At 36.8% G+C, this 20,958-nt stretch overlaps 1 long non-coding RNA gene across 1 annotated transcript; it reads right to left on the bottom strand.

Moving 5' to 3' along the window:
• Positions 1-9,542: 9,542 nt before the first annotated feature.
• LOC139191506 (uncharacterized) lies at positions 9,543-11,209 on the bottom strand. The gene is made up of 3 exons (XR_011575577.1): positions 11,146-11,209; positions 9,867-10,003; positions 9,543-9,770 (listed from the first exon to the last, which is right to left on the bottom strand). It is a non-coding gene; the product is annotated as an uncharacterized lncRNA (long non-coding RNA).
• Positions 11,210-20,958: the final 9,749 nt, after the last annotated feature.

Raw genomic sequence — 20,958 nt, 5'->3', positions numbered from 1 at the left:
GGACTTATTTACAAGTTTGCCACTCAAATGAATAAAGGTATAAATATGACTTTATAGCCTAAAATTCATAAGGGTTTGTTTTGGAGAAAATTGGAGAGAACATGTCTCTCCATTTCTCTCTAAAGAGGTCGGCCACCTTGGGGGTGCATCTTGCAATCCCACTACTCCAAGGTCACTCATTTCTTCTCCAATCTCTCCTTGGTGAAGAGACTTAGAGGTTCTCAATTTTGGGAACTTGGAGAAACCTATTCTTCCATCCAAATCCATAGATTTAAGATGCAAGGAATGAAGGCCCTCTCTTTGGGTGATTAGCCTTTGCTTATGCAAAGAGGAATCTACAAAGGTATAAATTTCAACTCACTTTGTTTTGAGTTGAGTTTTGGTTCACCAATCTACTAGGCTTTGAATTTCATGGGTAATGTTTTGTTTTTAAGTGCATGCAAGCATGATTCCGCCTTTAATTGTTAATTGCATGCTTATTGATGTTGCTTAAATGAACATGTTTTCACAAAATAATCCTTCAAGTGGTATCAGAGCCTAGGTCTAGTAGTTGGTGAATCCTTTTGGGTTTTGTGGTTCATAGTTTGTGATTTAAAAGTTGTAATTGTTACAAGCTTTATTCTTGTTTCTTTGAATGTAAATTTTGTTAGAAAATTTGCCATCTCAAATGTTGTAGATGTAGTTCATATGAGCATGAATATTGGAGCTAAAATTTGGTGCCATGTTTTTGGGAATTTTCGGCCAAATACAAAGGGTGATTTTTTGGGTTCTTGTTTGACTTGTTAAAAGTGTTTTAAAGTGACTTTTGGAACCCCCTATGTACCCTAGTTTGGTTATATGTTATTTCCCTAAAGTTTAAATGGTTTTGGGATGTTTTTTGATGAAAAATGTTCATGGAGCTCTTATGGGTTTTCATGGATGTTCTTCATTGTTCTTGACATTTTTGCCAAGAACAAAAAGGTTTGATGTTTTGATTCAAAGTTTTGGTTAATTTCATAAAGTCTTTGTTTTGTGTTGATTGATGTGAATTTTCTATCACCAAAACATTTATTTTGAAAGGTGATAGAAATTGTGATGGGTGTGTAAGACTTACACAACTTACACACCTTACACACCTTACACACCACATGCATGGTTTTATGATTCACAACAACCAAATTCCACTTGCAAGGCTTTATGACTTAGTTGAAAAAATTTCCAAATTTTGTGGCTTCAATTTTTTCCCTTCCTCTCTCCTAAAACCGGCCCTCCCTCAAGTGGGAGTACTTTTGGGGCTTTTATGCAATTACATAAAGTTTTGATACTTTTGTGTATTTGCACTTTGGCCCAAAAGTTTACGTTTTTACGTTTAGGTCCAAAAACGCTAAAGGACAAATTGTTTTGCTCCTTTAATGAAGTTTTTGCATTGATTAAATTTTGGGTTCTAGTGTAATTACATGAAGTAGTGGACTTTTGTGTCTTTACAAAGTGACCCCAAAAGTTTTGCAATATAGCCCAAAAGTTGAGGTTATTTGCTTTATGGCCCAAAAGTTGTGGTTATTGCATATTGGCCCAAATTAAGTAGAGAACAAAATTGTTTTGTCTCTTTAAATGAGAATTGGATTTTCATTTTGTTTAGCTCCATTTAAATCAATTTTATGGATACAAAAACCAAATGAAAATGTTGCATTCAATTTAATTAGTTAAAGTGTTAATTAATTAAAGGGTGATTATGAACCTAAGCCTAATATAATTGAGCTATGTGAAAGGCCGTTTCAAATTTGTTTGAACCATGGGAATGTGTAGATTAGATTTTGGTTGTAATTTGATTTGATCAAATGTTGTAAAAGGGCATAAGCTCTTCTTTACTTTAAAGTAATTTGTTTTATGCAAATGTTGTAATAAGCATAAGCTCACCTTTACTTTGAAGTACTTCTTTCTTGCTTTATATGATATGCATGAAAATGAAGTAGTTGGGTCCAACGCCCCTAAGACAACACGCCTTAATTTGATTAAACGCGTAACTAAAATCAATCACCATCCCTAGACCGAGATTCAACACAAGGCTCGTGTTGAATCTAAACAAAGGTTCATAGTCATCCTAAGGCCCTAAGGCAACTATATAGTCCATCAAATGAATGCAAATGTTATGTTAGTAGTATCATATACTCTTACTTTAAAAACCGTTTTATAAGCATAGTGGGAGTATAATATACAACTAAAACAATCATATGGACCAATAGTTGTAATAGGACCAAAATTGTTTTAATAGAGATTAAAATGTATGTTTATATGTGATGAGACCTAAAACCCTCAACCAAACCATTATTAAGTTGATAAGCGTGAGAGTGCTTTGAACACTCTTTCGTGGCCTTCCACCGTGGTAGGCTCCGATCGTATGTGACTCGTACACCGGCTTCACCCTATAATGGGGGAGTACAAAGTGCGTGCTTACACTCAGGAGGAGTTCTATATACATACATGATGAAGTGAGGTAGGCAACGAGTTTAGCCAACATGATATAATTATGAGGCTCTGCTTGAACCCCTACACGAACTAGGCATGGTGGGAATGACTTAACTAAGTGCAATGACGCCAACATGATATAATTCTGAGGCATCATTCTCTAGAGGCTAAATTAGATGGGTACTTGCAAGAGATGCAAATGAGTAAGCGTACTCTCTCATTATTATTAACGCTAGCCAACATGATATAATTCTGAGGTGGGCTTGGTAATAGTGAGTCTCCCATACCCTACTAAGAGTTTCCTCCAAAACTCTCGAATTCCAATGAGGGATATGGAATTTGCCAAAAATAGTGGGTGGTGCTATTTGATTTAAAGACCCAAATCAAATGGCTTAAAATCAATCAATTTATATTCGTTATATATTTGTTTACCAATATATTTGCAAACGCTATCCAACACTTGACAAATAAAAGCCGAAAGCTTTAGTTTCCGTACTTGGTACTACAAAACCATAAATTGTCTTTAATGGCTTGTAGATGTACCTAAGTAGTCTCTTCCTCACAATCTTCCTATTGATAATGTATCATTAGAAGAATATGTTAGATAAAGTCTTTCATAAAGAGGACAACACTTTTAATGTCATAATTCTTCAATTACAATTTGTTGTATGAAGAAATAGGAGTTGCTTTGAACAACCCTTAATCAATGCAAACATTAGTGCTTGTTTCTTTGTTACATGAACAAGGAACTTAGGAAGAAAGCACAAGGGCATGGACACTTTATGTGCCATGATTCTTCACTTACAATTTGTTGTATGAAGAAATAAGAGTTGCCTTGTACAACTCTTGAAAGTTTGTAATTATGTTTAGAACATAATGGTTGGTTGACAAAAATAGTCCATTAACATGGACTTATGATGATTTTGAATCATTGAGTGTTGAAGTGATAAAACACTTAACGAGACGGAAACTAGGCAAGGACTTCACCTAAGTGTCCCTATCCTAATGGTTCACTAAGTTTATTGTAAACTATGTAGTGAACAATAACCACATGCTCTCCAAAATGTTTGATGTGTACAACACAATTGAAATAAGTTTCAAGAGAGATAGTGGGAGTTTAGGGACCATGACTATTGTAGTCAAAGGAGAAGTCAAATGTAGAAGATAAAATTAACTCCAAGGGAACAAACTTTCTTAATGAAAGGATGGACGTTGGAAGGGGTATTTGCAAGAAATGTCTTGCAAGTGTCAAGAACACACCTTTCGAAGGTGTTGTAAATTGTTCTTGAATAGTTCAAAACAGTTGGTTCTTCTACTTGAATGCTTGATTCCGTATTAGTAACTATGTTTTACAATCGTTGTAAAAGTGTGACTAATAAGAAGTAGAAGATATATGAGAGAAGGAAAAGGTGCTTCACATTCGGAACGTGAATAAAATATAGATCTTTGCGAAAGCAGATAGTACTTACTTCCTCATATGAACTACCAAAGAAATTGGAAAAACCAAAGATTGTCTTTACATTCCAATTTTAAGGAATTTAATTCCGTCACTATAGTAGAGATGGATGAATGTTTTGTTTGACAAAACATTGTTCTTTATTAATCAATGATTGGATTATGGTAATCTAATTGATTGTCTCTATAGTAGAGATGATATGGTAGTGTTAACTGTTTAGAATATAATGATGCTTAAAACCCAAAAGGTTGCAAGGTAGTGACTAATCCCAACTCAGTTGTGATACCTCTAAAACATAAGTTACAAGTTGGTGAAAGATGGATGCTTTGGATCGTTAGATCCGGATCCAATACCTTCTTGTTAAAATTGTATAGAGGCGAAATGTTCGAATCTTTATTCTTTTGGAAAGAAGAAAGAATCACAAAGTTGTTGAGGTTAATTCACTTAGATGTTAGTGGCACTTGTCCACAACATAATACTACTCATGTTGTATGACATTCACCGAAGATCACTCTCGGTTGGACTATAGTTTATTTTGAATAAACACAAGTCCGAATAATTTGCAAAAGGTTTCAAAGAATTCAAGAAATGTAAGTTGATGAGTAAGACGTCTAAAGTATTTACCTCCTTAGATTTGATCCAAGGAAAAGAAACACTTTAGATGAGTCTCCTTGAAAGATATCAAGGAAAGAAGCTTCATAAGATAATGGATTTCTCCATTAGGAGAAGAACGAACTCGAATAAGATTTAGTTCGTTAGATATTATCTATTACCCATATATATAGGATATATACTTCTAAAACAATATGATTGTAAATTAGAAGATCTTCCAATATTTTCATGACTCCATAAGATGTAGTTGGAAAGAAAGACAAATCTTAAAACATGTTAAGATTTGGGGTTGTGTGCCAATAAGCAATATTTGTTTGAGAATTATCTTAAGGATATCCTTAAATTAACTTTTGGATATCACTTCTATAAACCAACTAACAAATGTTGTTTTGTTGGGTAGTTCATTGTAATCCTACAATGTGATTTGCCTAAGAGCAAATGAATGAGGGATAGAACTCAAAGAATGGTTCTTTGAGAGACAAGATAATAATCAACAAATATAACAACCTAGTTCCTATACCAAAAGCTCCAAGGTAGTCGATAAGGATTTATAAACCGTCTCAGTTGAATGGTTTTTTGAACTTTATGACTAAGTCATAGAGTTGCACCTCTTAATTCGAAAGAACTAAGAATGAAAATCCTTATGACTACAATGAGTGTATATATATGATATATACTCAAGGAAATGGTAAAGTACCACTTGACTCGAAATAATGAAACCTTCATAGCTAATTGGTAGCTTAAGGTGACTACAATCAAAGAGAATGGTTGACTTTGAAGGAACCATTTTTGACGTAGTCTTAGTTTCAATTAATTCGAAGATTGCTAGCTACAACTAAATGGTGATTCAATGTTTGGACATAATATGGGTTTCCGAAACCATTATTAAGATAGTCTTGATAATATATGTCTAAAACTATAAATCACAAGACATGTAAGTTGTAGAGATCCATCCATCATGAATCTTAGCAAGCTAGCGGGAGCTATAAGCGTCTTATGAGAGAAAGGTCAAATCGTTTGATTTCTCATAAAGATGTAAATGAATCTTTTGTTTACTAGGTTTACAAAAGATTAGTGGGAGTTAATCATATTCCTAAATTTGTATATATATATATATATATATATATATGTGATATATATGAATATATATGTGATATATATGAATATATATATGATATATTAATTTTGGAAATGAAAAGAATACTTCTTCGTTAAAGTTATGACTTTAAACGTTCTATAAAGATAGAATGTATGTGGGAGACATAGTCTATATACATGGGATGGAAATTTATAATGATATATTTCATGATATAATTGGATTATATCAATCCCTGATAATAGACAATGGATGCAAGGAAGTTTCTCATATGATGATAAACTTCAATTAGAAGGACAACTCTAGTGAGACTAAGAAGTTGCTCTTCTCAAAGAGAACGTACTCTTTGACTCCCAAAGAAATAATGCGTAAATAGAATCCTTTATGCATACGCATAAAGGGGATTTATGTATTTCATATTGTATGAAAAATATTGATATGAGTTGTACCTAGAACGGTACAAGACGATATCAGTGTAAGCCCAGGATCAGAACCATGGCAACTGTCAAGTGAGTCCTTAAGTATTTAAGAAATACTGAAGGATAGATTCCTCAAAGATCGAGGAAGAATTAGAGTAACGTAATGGAAGCGTAAATGTATTAGATTATGAATCTAATCCATCATTGGATGTTTCTTCATTATGAATGAAGAGATAAACGGATATCTCTTTATTATGACTAAAGAGATATTTGGATGGAAACATTAAAGTAATGACTTTAGTGTGTTCCATTATGAATGCAAAATATATTGCCATAAAGAAGTTTGCAACAATGTTGTTTGGATGGGAAAGTTCATTTATGAACTCTCTATTCGGTTCCAACCAGAAAGTGTATGACACTAATGGGGCGATAGCTCAAGCCAGGGAATCAAGGTCTCATCAAGATCCGAACTCATATGAGAGACCGAACCACATGATTGAGAATCATGTATAATGGTGACGTCGTTATTCTCAAGGTTGCTTCTATGGATAACATATAGATATCCATTGCCTAGGCCTACTACTCAGCCATTTATGAAATGACTACATAAGAGGTATCATCACTGATGACCAAGCTGATTGGCTCTAGTGCAAGTGGGAGATTGTTGGAAATGTGCCCTAAATCCAATCATATGATGATACTTTACGGACATTTCACATGTTAAACTAATCTAGTTTAACTATAAAAGGCAAAGATTATTGTTTGAGCCGTCTCATATAAATGTTATATGCTTAAACGATAAAGTCCAAGGAATATGTGATTGGGAGAATGTAATCTAATGAAGTTAGATTCATGAGACCATTCTTTCGTAGACACATCCTAAATGTTCCTGATCATAGGATTGCCAATTGGGCATTGACGGTCCGTCAAGATCGGTACGTGCTATGTCTTCTCTCAGGGAGAGTGACTAGTCTCGAGTCATTGGTGTGTGTGACATCAAGACAAGTACGTAAGTGCTCAGTAGAGAATGAGTTCACTGAACGCGATCAACGAAGAGTTCTCATACTCATGTCACATGAGAACTCATGGTTGGGATAATGCAAAGTAGTCCTTTGACCTGAGGCATCACAGTTGTCTTGTGGTTAAGTCCTTGATCTTTGATTATGTCAAACGTCATTCCATTGGAGTGTCCACGGCATCGTTGGGGTTAAGCCACTTAGTCATGGAGGCAAGTGAATGCGCAACAAGGGATCTCTAACCTTCAAACTGTTTGAGGGAGAATACTCTATGATATGATTAAGAATCTTTGGCCAAAGTATGAATGAGATTTAGGAAAACGTTCCAAATCACATTCAAGGTAATCATATAAGCACACGAATCACATTGGATAGTAGACATGAATAAATAAATTATCAAACCAAACAATGTGGTCAAGAGTATTGTATTAGAGAAAGACCGTATTGCATTTGTAATCCCAAACTGAATAGGTTTTCTCTACCTCTTCTGATTAGCTTGGGTAACCATGATATGCTGCAAGGTGTCACTCATGGTTTGTGGAAGCCCTAAACGTGTGTAATCACTAAAGGGAGAATTGAAAGTAAGTTTCAATTCACAATCGATGTAAAATGGTTTTAATCGCCCACTGCCTCGCTAAAAGGAACCTAATGGATCGCACACCGTGTAAGGAGGAGATTGGAGAAACAATGGAGATGAGTAAGAATGATTGAATGGTTTAATCATTTATTTATGGAAAGGATTAATTAATATGTTAATTAATCAAACGAATAAGTTCGTTAAAGACCTCGGGATAGTTTTGGACATTAAGGCCCAATGGGCTTTGAACGTCAAGCCCATTGACTTAAGTTGTATGACAACTTAATGAATAATGATTCACAAAGGCCTAATTAGCCCAAAAATACTCTAGGGCCGGCCATGATGCTAAGGGTAGTGAACTTGGACTTATTTACAAGTTTGCCACTCAAATGAATAAAGGTATAAATATGACTTTATAGCCTAAAATTCATAAGGGTTTGTTTTGGAGAAAATTGGAGAGAACATGTCTCTCCATTTCTCTCTAAAGAGGCCGGCCACCTTGGGGGTGCATCTTGCAATCCCACTACTCCAAGGTCACTCATTTCTTCTCCAATCTCTCCTTGGTGAAGAGACTTAGAGGTTCTCAATTTTGGGAACTTGGAGAAACCTATTCTTCCATCCAAATCCATAGATTTAAGATGCAAGGAATGAAGGCCCTCTCTTTGGGTGATTAGCCTTTGCTTATGCAAAGAGGAATCTACAAAGGTATAAATTTCAACTCACTTTGTTTTGAGTTGAGTTTTGGTTCACCAATCTACTAGGCTTTGAATTTCATGGGTAATGTTTTGTTTTTAAGTGCATGCAAGCATGATTCCGCCTTTAATTGTTAATTGCATGCTTATTGATGTTGCTTAAATGAACATGTTTTCACAAAATAATCCTTCACGGTGGAGGTGCAAAATGAGAGAGAACCGACACAGCTTTTCGTGTCGTTTCCTACAGACGGCGCCAAATGTTGATGCACAAAACGAGAGAGGTCTTAGAACAACGTAAATCCGACAGTAAATCTGCAAGAAAGTAAATAACACAAGATGTATCGTGGTTCACCCCAATGTTTGGGCTATGTCCACACTGATATTGTATTTCTCGGATAGGATTGTGAAGGAATGAGAGAGCCTCTGTAATGAGAGTGAGGCTTCTGAGGGTGAGAGTCAGACCTAAGAATTGGCCTCCCTTAATAAGGAGAGTGAGGGGTCCTTTTATAGAATAAGAGCTCCTCACTTATTACATATTTGCCCCTTCCTTTATTACATAATTACATTTGAGTCCCCTGAGTATTTATACGAGATCTAAATACAGAGGCCCTAAGTATGGTACAAACATTAATTTTATTGAAAAAAAAAGGGCATATATGCTACAAAAAAATAAGCCTCAATATGTGCATGTCAGTCCGCTACAGCTAGTTTCTAATACTCTTCTTTGGAGATGGCTGCTTCCATGAAATGCACCAGGCCAATTTCCCCATCATTTTCCGATAACAACTTGAGCAAATTCTCGGAGAATCCAATCAAAATAGTCATCCTTGGTTGCGTCCATGGCAATCGTATATTTTCCGCTTCAAATTCAAGATCTGACGTAAACCAAACTAGAAACCACTATGGTGGCACCGCATCGCCATACCCCTTCTCCTCAAACTTCCTCTTTAGTTTCGCATAATCCTCTTCCCGTTAAGGATAAGCCCTGTGGAAAATGTCTTTCTTGCTGAACACAAACATCTTATTGATTATCTGTTCAGGCTACAAATTCTCCATTACCGCCACTTCTAGAATAAAATCAAAAACCTTTTTTTACATCAAGGTGGAAACAATCTTGGACTTGTCCGCTTTCACCTGCCCCAAATATGTCTCAAACTTACAGGGTTATCCTTGACAAATTCCAATAAGGCTGACCTTCTCCAAGTGAATCAAAACGACCTCCTTTAAACGGTCTTCTATTTTTTCAGCGTAATTCACCTCATCAACAGCTTGATATTCCAGTTATATGATTCTTGGGTGAGAAACTTCCTAGAAATGCTTTAACGGAGCAAAGTGGCATTGATGGCTTCGGCCTCCATGAAGTTGGTGGAAAGGCAATAGTCTGCAACATTGCTTAACTAAGAGGACAAGCAGTACCGAACATCATCATCAATATCGGATTGCTTCAATTTCCCCTTCAATATTTCCATGTCAGACTTTCAAGTGTTCCACTTAAACTTCAGTAACCCTATCATATAACAACTTATACATAATTTGGGTCAAGCTTGTACCTCTCAATAGCCATCTTGGCCATTTCTGCTTGGGTTTCTCTTGACTACTGCAACTACCAGCATCAACCTCTTCTTCCTCCTCCCTTGACACGCCCTGATCCCAATATCCCCAACATACTAGGATGGGCACATATTGGCTGTCACCCGAGGGTAACGAAGCCATTTTAAACATGCATACGAATTAAAATATGTAATTGGAAAGAGATATACTAATGCAGAATCGTATTCAGAGCATACAACTAAGGAAAAATAATGTGAAAGAATTATTATAGAAAGGTACGAACCAAGGAATGAAATGCACAAGAAAGAGGCTCGAAAATGCCTAAGCGGAAGTGCCCTAACCTCGAGATCGTGTGCATTGACTCTAACTCTTGAGAGGGCGCAAAACAGAAAAGGTGAATGGACCAAAGTTTATAATAAAAGTACTAAAAGTAGAAAATCGTTTTCTTTATGAACACACTAACTCCCTATTTTGAAAACACATATATAGTACTACATAGTAAGTTTTCTGAAAACCCTAGCATGCCATGAAATCATTCGTAAAACAAGTACCAGTAAAACCATGCTCAATAACGATCATCGCCAGAAGGCAAATCCATGAATCTCATCAATATTGTACTCTTTAGGGGTATCATAGTCACCAAAGGCAGTACATGTCCATCACTCGAAGGTGAAGTTGTACGACACTAGGTTACGCTAGTGAAGAAACATGGTAGGCCCCATCACCCAATGGTAAATCTGTACGACTCTGGGTTACGCCGGAGAAAAAAATCTATACATCACACACCGACACTAGTGAAGCTATCCGACATTGCTTTCGGAAGTGAAGCTTGGGGTATAACATATATCATATCTCACTTTTCCTCATCAATTGTCATCTATACCAGTGTTGTGTGGATGTGCTGTATGATAACCCGCTAGATAAGCACCGAAAACATACCTTTAAAATCTCATATCAAATCATTGGAGCTCAAAAGCTCAAACCTCGTCTCATAAATCCATAGTAACTCATATTCGTAAATCCATGGAATCTCATATTCGTAAACCCGCAAAATAAATCATATTCGAAATCCATAGAAATTCATATGCGAAATTCCAATATTTCATAACCTTTAGTAAAACTTAAATTGGATAAATCATAAATATTCCGTAAAAGTAATTTAAAGAATTCATAAATTCTCCGTAAAACATATTATAAAACATGCACAATCATGAAATATGAAATGCATGCTAGGCTAATATTTTATAAAACATGTAAGTTAAGAAGGGGTCCACTCACAAATATTTTGTTGTTCGGGAACCGGTCAAGCTAGAGAGGATGACGTTGCTTCCCGCCAATGCACCTGATGCGAAATATAAGCACACACAAATTAAACCCTCTTTTTGACAATTGTAGCAAAGTATGTAAGTAGGGATCGTTCTAAACCGGGGATTAGGAGGGCTTGCTAAAACCTCTAAACTGACTCAAAAACAAAAAGAAACAAAGTTAAAAATGTAAACAAAAGATTTTAAAACAAGAAAGTAAAAGGGGGATTTGAGTTTGGTGAAGTTGAAAGTAAAAACGAATAAACTAAAAACTTAAATAGATTTTAAACAAATTTGGGTTGAATGGATAATGGAAGGCTAGCTAAGGGGTTCTTCTCCACACATGTCTTGCTTGCCTACAAAATGATTTCCAATTGCTCTTCGATAAGTTATGAATACTCAACGCCCCAAATTAACCGTGAATTGCATTAATTAACTCTCAGTTTTTCAACAAGTTATTAGATTGGATGATTGCATACGACAACCCAAAACATTCCCTACAAGTTCCCTACATGAATTGCATAATAGAGATACAAGCAAGAATCATTAAGTTCTATGAAAAACATAAGCATTGACGAGGCACTCGTTACTATGATTTGCATGAAACTTATGCCAAGAATTTACTTAACGTGATTGTGACTAGCAACCTTCACTACTTGTGAATATAAGTTCATAACGATTAGGTGAAACTCCCTTATATTCTAGCATCAAATTCATGCATGAAAATTAAGCATGCACTCTCAACCAACATACACAAATTAGTTTTTATACGAACGGATAAGTAAATTGAATTCACAATTCAAGAAACGCAATTGGAAGTAATCAAATCATATAGCAAGCATAAACATGGTTTTGAATCCCCCCCCTAGCCAAGGGGGGTTTAGTTCCTCATTATTACATAACAAAGATAAACAAATTTAACCATTGAAAAACAAAGGGAAGAAAGCACCTAAACGTTCCAACGATCCATGTTGGATAGCAAGCGCGTCCAAGGACTTTTCTCCTTCTCCTTGCCGCCCCAACAAGGTTGGAATGATGTTGAAGGGTTGGTTATTTGGAGGAATGGATGGGAAGGGGTTTAGATATGTAGGAGAGGCAAGGAAAGGCTTGGAGAATGGTTAATTTCTGGATGATTTGAATGAGGTTGCTGCCATGGTATTTATAGGAAGAGGATGGACATGTTTAATGCAAAAATCTGGTGGAATGAAGTAGGTAAGGCATGGCAAGGTGGAGAATTGTTGGTGAGGGTAGGTTTTGAGTCATCCACTCACATGTCATGGTGAGTTAAGCATTGCATCATCCACTCAAATGTCATGGTGAGTTAAGCATTACATCATCCACTCAAATGTCATAGTGAGATAGGCATTGCATCATCACTAAAAAAATCTGGTGGAAGTAAAACAAAGGGAAGGCCACGGCATTGATGAATTTTATGGGGTATGCATGGTTTTGAGTAAAGTTTTGGCCAATCCTTCTAGAAATTTATCCCTTCTTGCAACTTGTATTTGTTTCACCAGATTTTTAGCATGTTCCTAGCCTCTTTTGTCTTCAAATTCGTCCATCCATCTTGCTCATATCATATGTAATCCATTACAAGCTCAAAACTGCTCCAAAATGCACCAAAATGCACTTTCTTGCTACCTTAGCCCTTTGGACCTACAAACACACGAAAATGGCTTAAAGTACTAAAATAACTAAGAACTAATAACGTAAATGCAAGAAAACTAGTTAACTAAGTCGCATAAATATGCGTCTATCAAATTCCCCCACACTTAGCTATTGCTAGTCCTCGAGCAAAATAAAACAAATAAAACATAAGAACAAAACAAAACCTAAACCTTCCAACAATTACCTTAGGGATTTTCAATGCAACATGACATGCAAAAGATCATCATAACCACATATTTTTTTTTTGCCTTCCCTACCCTTGAGCACATACTTAATCAAAGTCACCACATACTAGTTCACATATAACCAATTAAAACGATGTTTTGAATGTAGTAACATGCCTTAGAGAATTTGCTCAATTCCTTACAAGATACACTCTTATTTTCACTATGATTTTCTGACTACTTACCCTACACTAGATGTATGTGAGAAGATTGATGTAAACATGAAAACGAACACTCACATATGTTTATAGCAAAGAAAGCAATTTCTGGAGTTATTAAGCATGTATAGATATGATCTCATGACTGGAATGCTACTACTTAGATGCGAGAACCAGGGACACCATATGCTCGTACCAATCCCAAACTCCACATATTGAAACACATAACACTCAAGATTGAAGTTAAGGGTTGTAACGGGGTTAGGGGTGATTGGCTAACAATGAAAGGTAAGGAAACAAACGTTTTTAAAGCATAATAAGCAAAGTAATGAAATTGATGCCTAGAATTCCCTTTGAATGCAACAACTAACTTTAAACACAATGGGGTTATTCATTCAACTTTTTAGGGCCGATTTCAACTACAAACAACACTTGTGAGCCTTTCCTCACTTATTTCAAACTCTTTTTCTTTTCTTTTTTTTTTTCTTTTTCTTTTCTAACCCGTGCCTTATTACTTTCTTTTGGCACACAAAACACAAAAATCTCATTCCCCCACACTTGTTTTCTGCATAAGGACAATCAAAAGGAATTCATTTTAAGTCATGCTTCATTATGCTTTAAAAACAAGGGTATGGATAGTCCTAATCTAGGCTAGGTAAGGGAAATGTGGTTTAACAAAGAAAACAGGCTAAACAAGGCTCAACGGGGTTAAACTTAAACAAATATGCACGGGATAAGCTTTTTGGCTCTAGTTCACTACACAACTTCATCTTGAATATGTGTTATGCAAATCAATGTCATGCTTTGAATGGAACGGGCATAAGTTCTAGTATTTGGAACTAAATGATGAAACGCCTTCTAAGTAGCAACCAAGCAAAGAATGATGAGATCATGCAACGACTTTAGAAAACAAAAATGCACAGATTAATAACTCTCCAAAGAACGTATTAGGCTCAAGTCTCTCAAGGTTGTAGTGTTAGTTTGAGTTCCTTCCTTCAAGCATGTTACAAAAACTGATTTTTTTTCTTTGTGATTACATGTGAATTCGTAAACTATAACTATAACCAAGCATAAATCAAGAGCATATCAAACTTCCATCCATGTTTATAACTTTCTTTAACAGTCATGCAATTAAAAACCAAATCCTCATTATTTGTGTTGGAAGGTACCCTAAGACACAAACAAACACACAAAAAAAACTCTTTTTGGCTTTTTCAAAACAATTTTTTTCAAATTTTTGTCAAATTTTCGGATTTTTATGTCAAAACATACTAACATGCTTAAAAACACACTAAAAACACTTAAAACAGCAAGAAACAACATTGTAAGTGATAGGTGAATAAAATCCCACGAAAATCATGCAACAGCAACTTGTTTACCCCCCACACTTAAATCTAACATTGTCCTCAATGTTTCAAACATAAACTCACACAAAAGCAAACAAACAAACAACGAGGAAACATGATAAACATGGCAAAGTAAAAGCAACAGAGATGAGGGTTAAAGAACGCAAACACCTGGTTTTGGAGTCGGAAATTCCTAGGTCTTCTTTATTTCCATGGGTTGCCTCCATCACTAATGAGAACTCTAGGCATGCCAAACCTAGCAAAGATATTAGTTTTCACAAAATCTGCAACAACCTTTGAATCGTTAGTCCGGGTGGCTTTGGCTTCCACCCATTTGGAAACATAATCAACAGCTAGCAAGATATAAGTGAAACCAAAAGATGGAGGGAAAGGACCCATGAAATCTATACCCCAATGTCAGAAAACACTATAATGCAAATAAAAATAAAATAAATAAATAATAAGAAACAAAATAAAGCAATTGGACTGAAAACTTCCCTAGTTTGCAGTAAAACCAAGCGATGACCCTCCAAGCTAAAATTCTGCAATCAACTTCAAGGGTGGAAATAACCAAAAGTTCCTGCAAAGAAAAGAAATAATTCAGTTTAGTAACACAAGAAAATATAAAAAAAATTGCAAACGAAAAATTGAAAATCACGATAAAAGACAATGAATAGAACTAATAAGTGATCATTGGTTGTGCTTGTTGACTTTCCACAGCTTTCCTCTTGAACAGGGTGACACTTAGCTTTTTACTTGCAAGTGATGATTTGATGATATTGTACGGCGAAGCTTTGCTCTTTGGTGATGTTGCAGTTCCTTATTTGTTCTCCAAGCAGATGTGGCAGCTTCTCTAGTTCTTCAGCTCGGACTCCTTCCGCTGGGATGATTGTGCAAGCTGCATTCTTCTCTGCTTGTTTCTTCTGTACGTTGTCTCCACATGCTGTTGGTATCATTTTCGCTTGCCTTATCTGTTCTTCAGGTAGATGTGGCAGCTTCTTTGGAAGTACATCAGCAGTGGAAGACGAGTACTCGAGAGCAATTTCTCCATGTCCTGCAGGTTAGAACAAAGACAAGGAAAAGGACATGGAGAATGCATGATATGAGATACTCTTGCTTTCAACCTTTATGATATGAAATACTTTTGCTCTGGATGGGTTGTTTGCAGGGGTATCCCAGGGAATGAGGAATACAGTGTGACTCGAGAGGGTTCTTTGGGAATGCATTCTCGGAGATGAAGAAGTGCTGAGAGGGTGTGCCTTTGCTGTGGAAGGCGAAGGTAAATACTTATAGGACTTTTCTTCACAACCGGAACTATTCTCTCATTCATTGTCGGCAGCCGGTTGATGGATGAATAATACAAATTACGCGCTTTCTGACAAAGCTGCCCGTAATTTCCGCAAAGCTGCCAGTTGCATGTGACGAGTGACAACACGTCTGGACAAATTGATCTTTTGAAATCCGGGGTTCGGCTCGTGGTTTCTGAGCAAGCCCAGCCTTTAAGAAATGAAACGCCTCTTTTGAGAAAAGAATCCGACTTTTGAGAAAGGAGCCCCGACTCTTCGATTTGCGAGAGGACGCTTCTTCGATTTCTGAGGAGCGCCTCTTTGATTTCTTCTTTTTATAGAGGCGTTAATTTTGTTCCACAACACACTTGAGCTCCCTCCTGTAAACACTCCCTCCTGTAAACTTCCAAAATCTTAATCAGTCCGACTCTCTTCTTTCTTCACCACCTTCAGAAAATGTATGGCCCTTCCGATCGTCGTTTTGACTTGAACATTGGTGAAGAGGCAGCTCCGCCTTCACCAGACAACATATGGCGCCCATCTTTCATATCCCCTACTGGTCCTCTTACCGTTGGGGATTCGGTGATGAAAAATGACATGACCGCTGCGGTGGTGGCCCGGAACCTTGTCACCCCCAGAGATAACAGACTGCTCGCTAGACGATCTGATGAATTGGCGGTTAAGGAGTCTCTGGCTCTTAGCGTGCAGTGTGCGGGTTCTGTGTCCAACATGGCCCAACGCCTATATGCTCGAACCCGTCACGTTGAATCGTTGGTGGTTGATCATCGGAGGTTTGTGGGTTTGTTCCAACAGCATCTGCCTTCGTCTTCTGGAGCAGCATCGCGTAGTGAAGCTCCAACTGATCAACCTCTGTTGCCTCCCCCTTCTGTGGCCCCGCCGACTGTTGAAGCACCGCCGACTACTGAAGCACCACCTGACTAATGAATGCTATTAGTTTACACATCATTGTAAAATATTTTTACTTTAATGTTTTTATTTTTTATTTTTTTTTTTTTTTTATTATTATTTTTTTTTTTTTTTTTTTTTTTAGGTGTGTTTTTTTTTGTTTTTTTTTTTGTTTTTTTTAATCAATGTAAAATATGTAAATCAATGTAAAAAAAACTTTGTTTATTTATTTTTTTTTTTTTTGTGTTTTTTATTTTTATTTTTTTTTGTTTTAAATGTAAATTAATGTAAAAAGACTTTGGTTAACCTTCCCCCACACTTAAACTAAATAACACAAACTCACATAAATCAACCAAATAACACAACTAACTAAACAAAACAAAATGAAAGCAGTAAAGATAAGGGTGTAAGAATGCAAATCTGATTGGGTTAGCGATTCCAAAGTCTCCCTTCGTTGAATGCTTGGGTTGCCTCCCAAGAAGCACTTGATTTAACGTCTTTAGCCGGACGAATCTTTCCTTTAAATTCCCCTCGGCTCCAAAGCATGGAATTTATCTTTTAATGGGAGGTGATACTTGAAATGATTCGGCAATGGTTTAAATTCAAGAGTGGGTGCCTGAATCATCAAAATCAGAAACATGTTAGTATAAATTAAAATTGAAATTGGAGAAGATGGCTTACTTTCTTTTTCCGACACAAACTCAATGACAAACACCACATCTTTGAACATTTCCGGGATTTTGAACTTGGCCAGGTTTACTATGATGGTTGTGGCTTGTCCCGTGTCATCAAACTCAACTGCTTTGGGCTTGATTGTCTCATGCACAACCTTTTGGATGTATTCTTGATATGCTTCAACCACTTCATTCTCTTGAATCCCTTTTCTTGGTGTGCAAGGTTCTTTGAACGTTTCAATACCATCGGGAACTTGTTTTGGTGCACCAAGAATTTGGATATCACTTTGCACTTTTAGAAGAGCTTCCACAATGTCTTTTTCACTCTCTTTGATATTTGGAATCAAAAACCTGCAAGGACAAAGGACATTCGGTGGAATAATGTTAGAATGAAGTGAATTTAAAACTTCCTCACCTGAGTTGGATGACATAGGGATTTGAGGAGCTTGCAGCAAGAATTCTTCTAAACTGCCCAGGTCGTCCTCCTCCTCTTCTGCTTGCAGCAGCAATTCATCCATGTTCGGGCTGTGTTTGGATGGTTCTGGGACAGCTTCATCCTTCATAGCACTTCCCAAAGTGATAGCCTCGTGGATTTCAAAATCTTCCTTCGAATTTTCAACAGTTGAGTTGGAGAGTTCACTTTGCTCTTGAATTTGTACCATGAATTCCATAATCTCTCCCATTTGACTCTTCAATTTATCCAACTTCTTGTCTTGATTTTGTTGGTCCTGCGTCAAAGAGGTTAGTACTTGAAGAATTTGATCACTATCCATGGACATACTTGAATTTGATTGGAATTGTTGTGGGGTATGCGGTGGTGGCTGTATAGGTGTGGTGTAGAACTCCTCATATGGCTGCCAATATGCATCTTGTTGAGCCTCCTTAGCTTGATTTTGTGAGCCCTGCACCAAACAATTTAATTCATTAAGAATTTGATTATAATTTATTGACGAACCTGAGTTTGATTGAGCATATTGCATAGGTTTTGAATAGAACTCCTCCTCTTGCTGCCAATATCCCTCTTGTTGGAATTGTTGAGGTTCCCCCCACATATAATTTGAATGATCTCTCCAAGCCGAATTGTAAGCGTTGGAAAACATGTTGTTGCTTGGTTGATCATAGCCTTGATAACCCCAAGCATCTTCGTTCACAATGAATTGAGGATGTTGATATCCTTGCCCATAGGGCACATCAAATGTAGGGACACTTGGCATTGTGGTCCGTTCGGCATTATGAGTCAATTGAGCAGTGAGCTGTGCCAATTGAGCTTGAATGGTCGCAAGTGCCATGTCTTGCTCCATTTGTACCTAAAATCAAAGAAAGAAAAATAACTCAAATATCAAAAGTAACACAAAACAAGGAAAACAAAACTAAGTCAGAAACTAAAACAAAAACAAACTAAACAAAAAGAAAAGAACCAAGGGATTAGCAAAGTTGCTAATCCCCGGCAACGGCGCCAAAATTTGATGCGAAATATAAGCACACACAAATTAAACCCTCTTTTTAACAATTGTAGCAAAGTATGTAAGTAGGGATCGTTCTAAACCGGGGATTAGGAGGGCTTGCTAAAACCTCTAAACTGACTCAAAAACAAAAAGAAACAAAGTTAAAAATGTAAACAAAAGATTTTAAAACAAGAAAGTAAAAGGGGGATTTGAGTTTGGTGAAGTTGAAAGTAAAAACGAATAAACTAAAAACTTAAATAGATTTTAAACAAATTTGGGTTGAATGGATAATGGAAGGCTAGCTAAGGGGTTCTTCTCCACACATGTCTTGCTTGCCTACAAAATGATTTCCAATTGCTCTTCGATAAGTTATGAATACTCAACGCCCCAAATTAACCGTGAATTGCATTAATTAACTCTCAGTTTTTCAACAAGTTATTAGATTGGATGATTGCATACGACAACCCAAAACATTCCCTACAAGTTCCCTACATGAATTGCATAATAGAGATACAAGCAAGAATCATTAAGTTCTATGAAAAACATAAGCATTGACGAGGCACTCGTTACTATGATTTGCATGAAACTTATGCCAAGAATTTACTTAACGTGATTGTGACTAGCAACCTTCACTACTTGTGAATATAAGTTCATAACGATTAGGTGAAACTCCCTTATATTCTAGCATCAAATTCATGCATGAAAATTAAGCATGCACTCTCAACCAACATACACAAATTAGTTTTTATACGAACGGATAAGTAAATTGAATTCACAATTCAAGAAACGCAATTGGAAGTAATCAAATCATATAGCAAGCATAAACATGGTTTTGAATCCCCCCCCCTAGCCAAGGGGGGTTTAGTTCCTCATTATTACATAACAAAGATAAACAAATTTAACCATTGAAAAACAAAGGGAAGAAAGCACCTAAACGTTCCAACGATCCATGTTGGATAGCAAGCGCGTCCAAGGACTTTTCTCCTTCTCCTTGCCGCCCCAACAAGGTTGGAATGATGTTGAAGGGTTGGTTATTTGGAGGAATGGATGGGAAGGGGTTTAGATATGTAGGAGAGGCAAGGAAAGGCTTGGAGAATGGTTAATTTCTGGATGATTTGAATGAGGTTGCTGCCATGGTATTTATAGGAAGAGGATGGACATGTTTAATGCAAAAATCTGGTGGAATGAAGTAGGTAAGGCATGGCAAGGTGGAGAATTGTTGGTGAGGGTAGGTTTTGAGTCATCCACTCACATGTCATGGTGAGTTAAGCATTGCATCATCCACTCAAATGTCATGGTGAGTTAAGCATTACATCATCCACTCAAATGTCATAGTGAGATAGGCATTGCATCATCACTAAAAAAATCTGGTGGAAGTAAAACAAAGGGAAGGCCACGGCATTGATGAATTTTATGGGGTATGCATGGTTTTGAGTGAAGTTTTGGCCAATCCTTCTAGAAATTTATCCCTTCTTGCAACTTGTATTTGTTTCACCAGATTTTTAGCATGTTCCTAGCCTCTTTTGTCTTCAAATTCGTCCATCCATCTTGCTCATATCATATGTAATCCATTACAAGCTCAAAACTGCTCCAAAATGCACCAAAATGCACTTTCTTGCTACCTTAGCCCTTTGGACCTACAAACACACGAAAATGGCTTAAAGTACTAAAATAACTAAGAACTAATAACGTAAATGCAAGAAAACTAGTTAACTAAGTCGCATAAATATGCGTCTATCAGCACCTAAACACAATTAGGGACCATTTAGTAAAACTATATCTAAACGATAGAATTTGGGAAAACGGACGACGAATTCAGATCCAACACGTCGAATAACCTAAGGAGGGACCTTAAGATTCCCCCACGCACCGCCGCACGAACCGCCATGAGGCGGCAACCCGAAAGGCCACGTGCCATAACATGCGGCAATTTTTGACAAACGGAACCCACAAATTCTGACCAACTCCAAAAATCACCAAATTTTACAGGAATGAAGATCTCAATGAGAGGAACAACTTTCATACATAGGCCGAAGTCCAATTCAGCCAGGAAGTGGCCTAAAAACGCCTTGATCCGTCG

The sequence above is a fragment of the Malus domestica genome, chromosome 14 (genome assembly GCF_042453785.1).
Source record: "Malus domestica chromosome 14, GDT2T_hap1".
NCBI lineage: Eukaryota > Viridiplantae > Streptophyta > Magnoliopsida > Rosales > Rosaceae > Malus > Malus domestica.
This window is presented reverse-complemented; position numbering and strand designations above follow the sequence as displayed.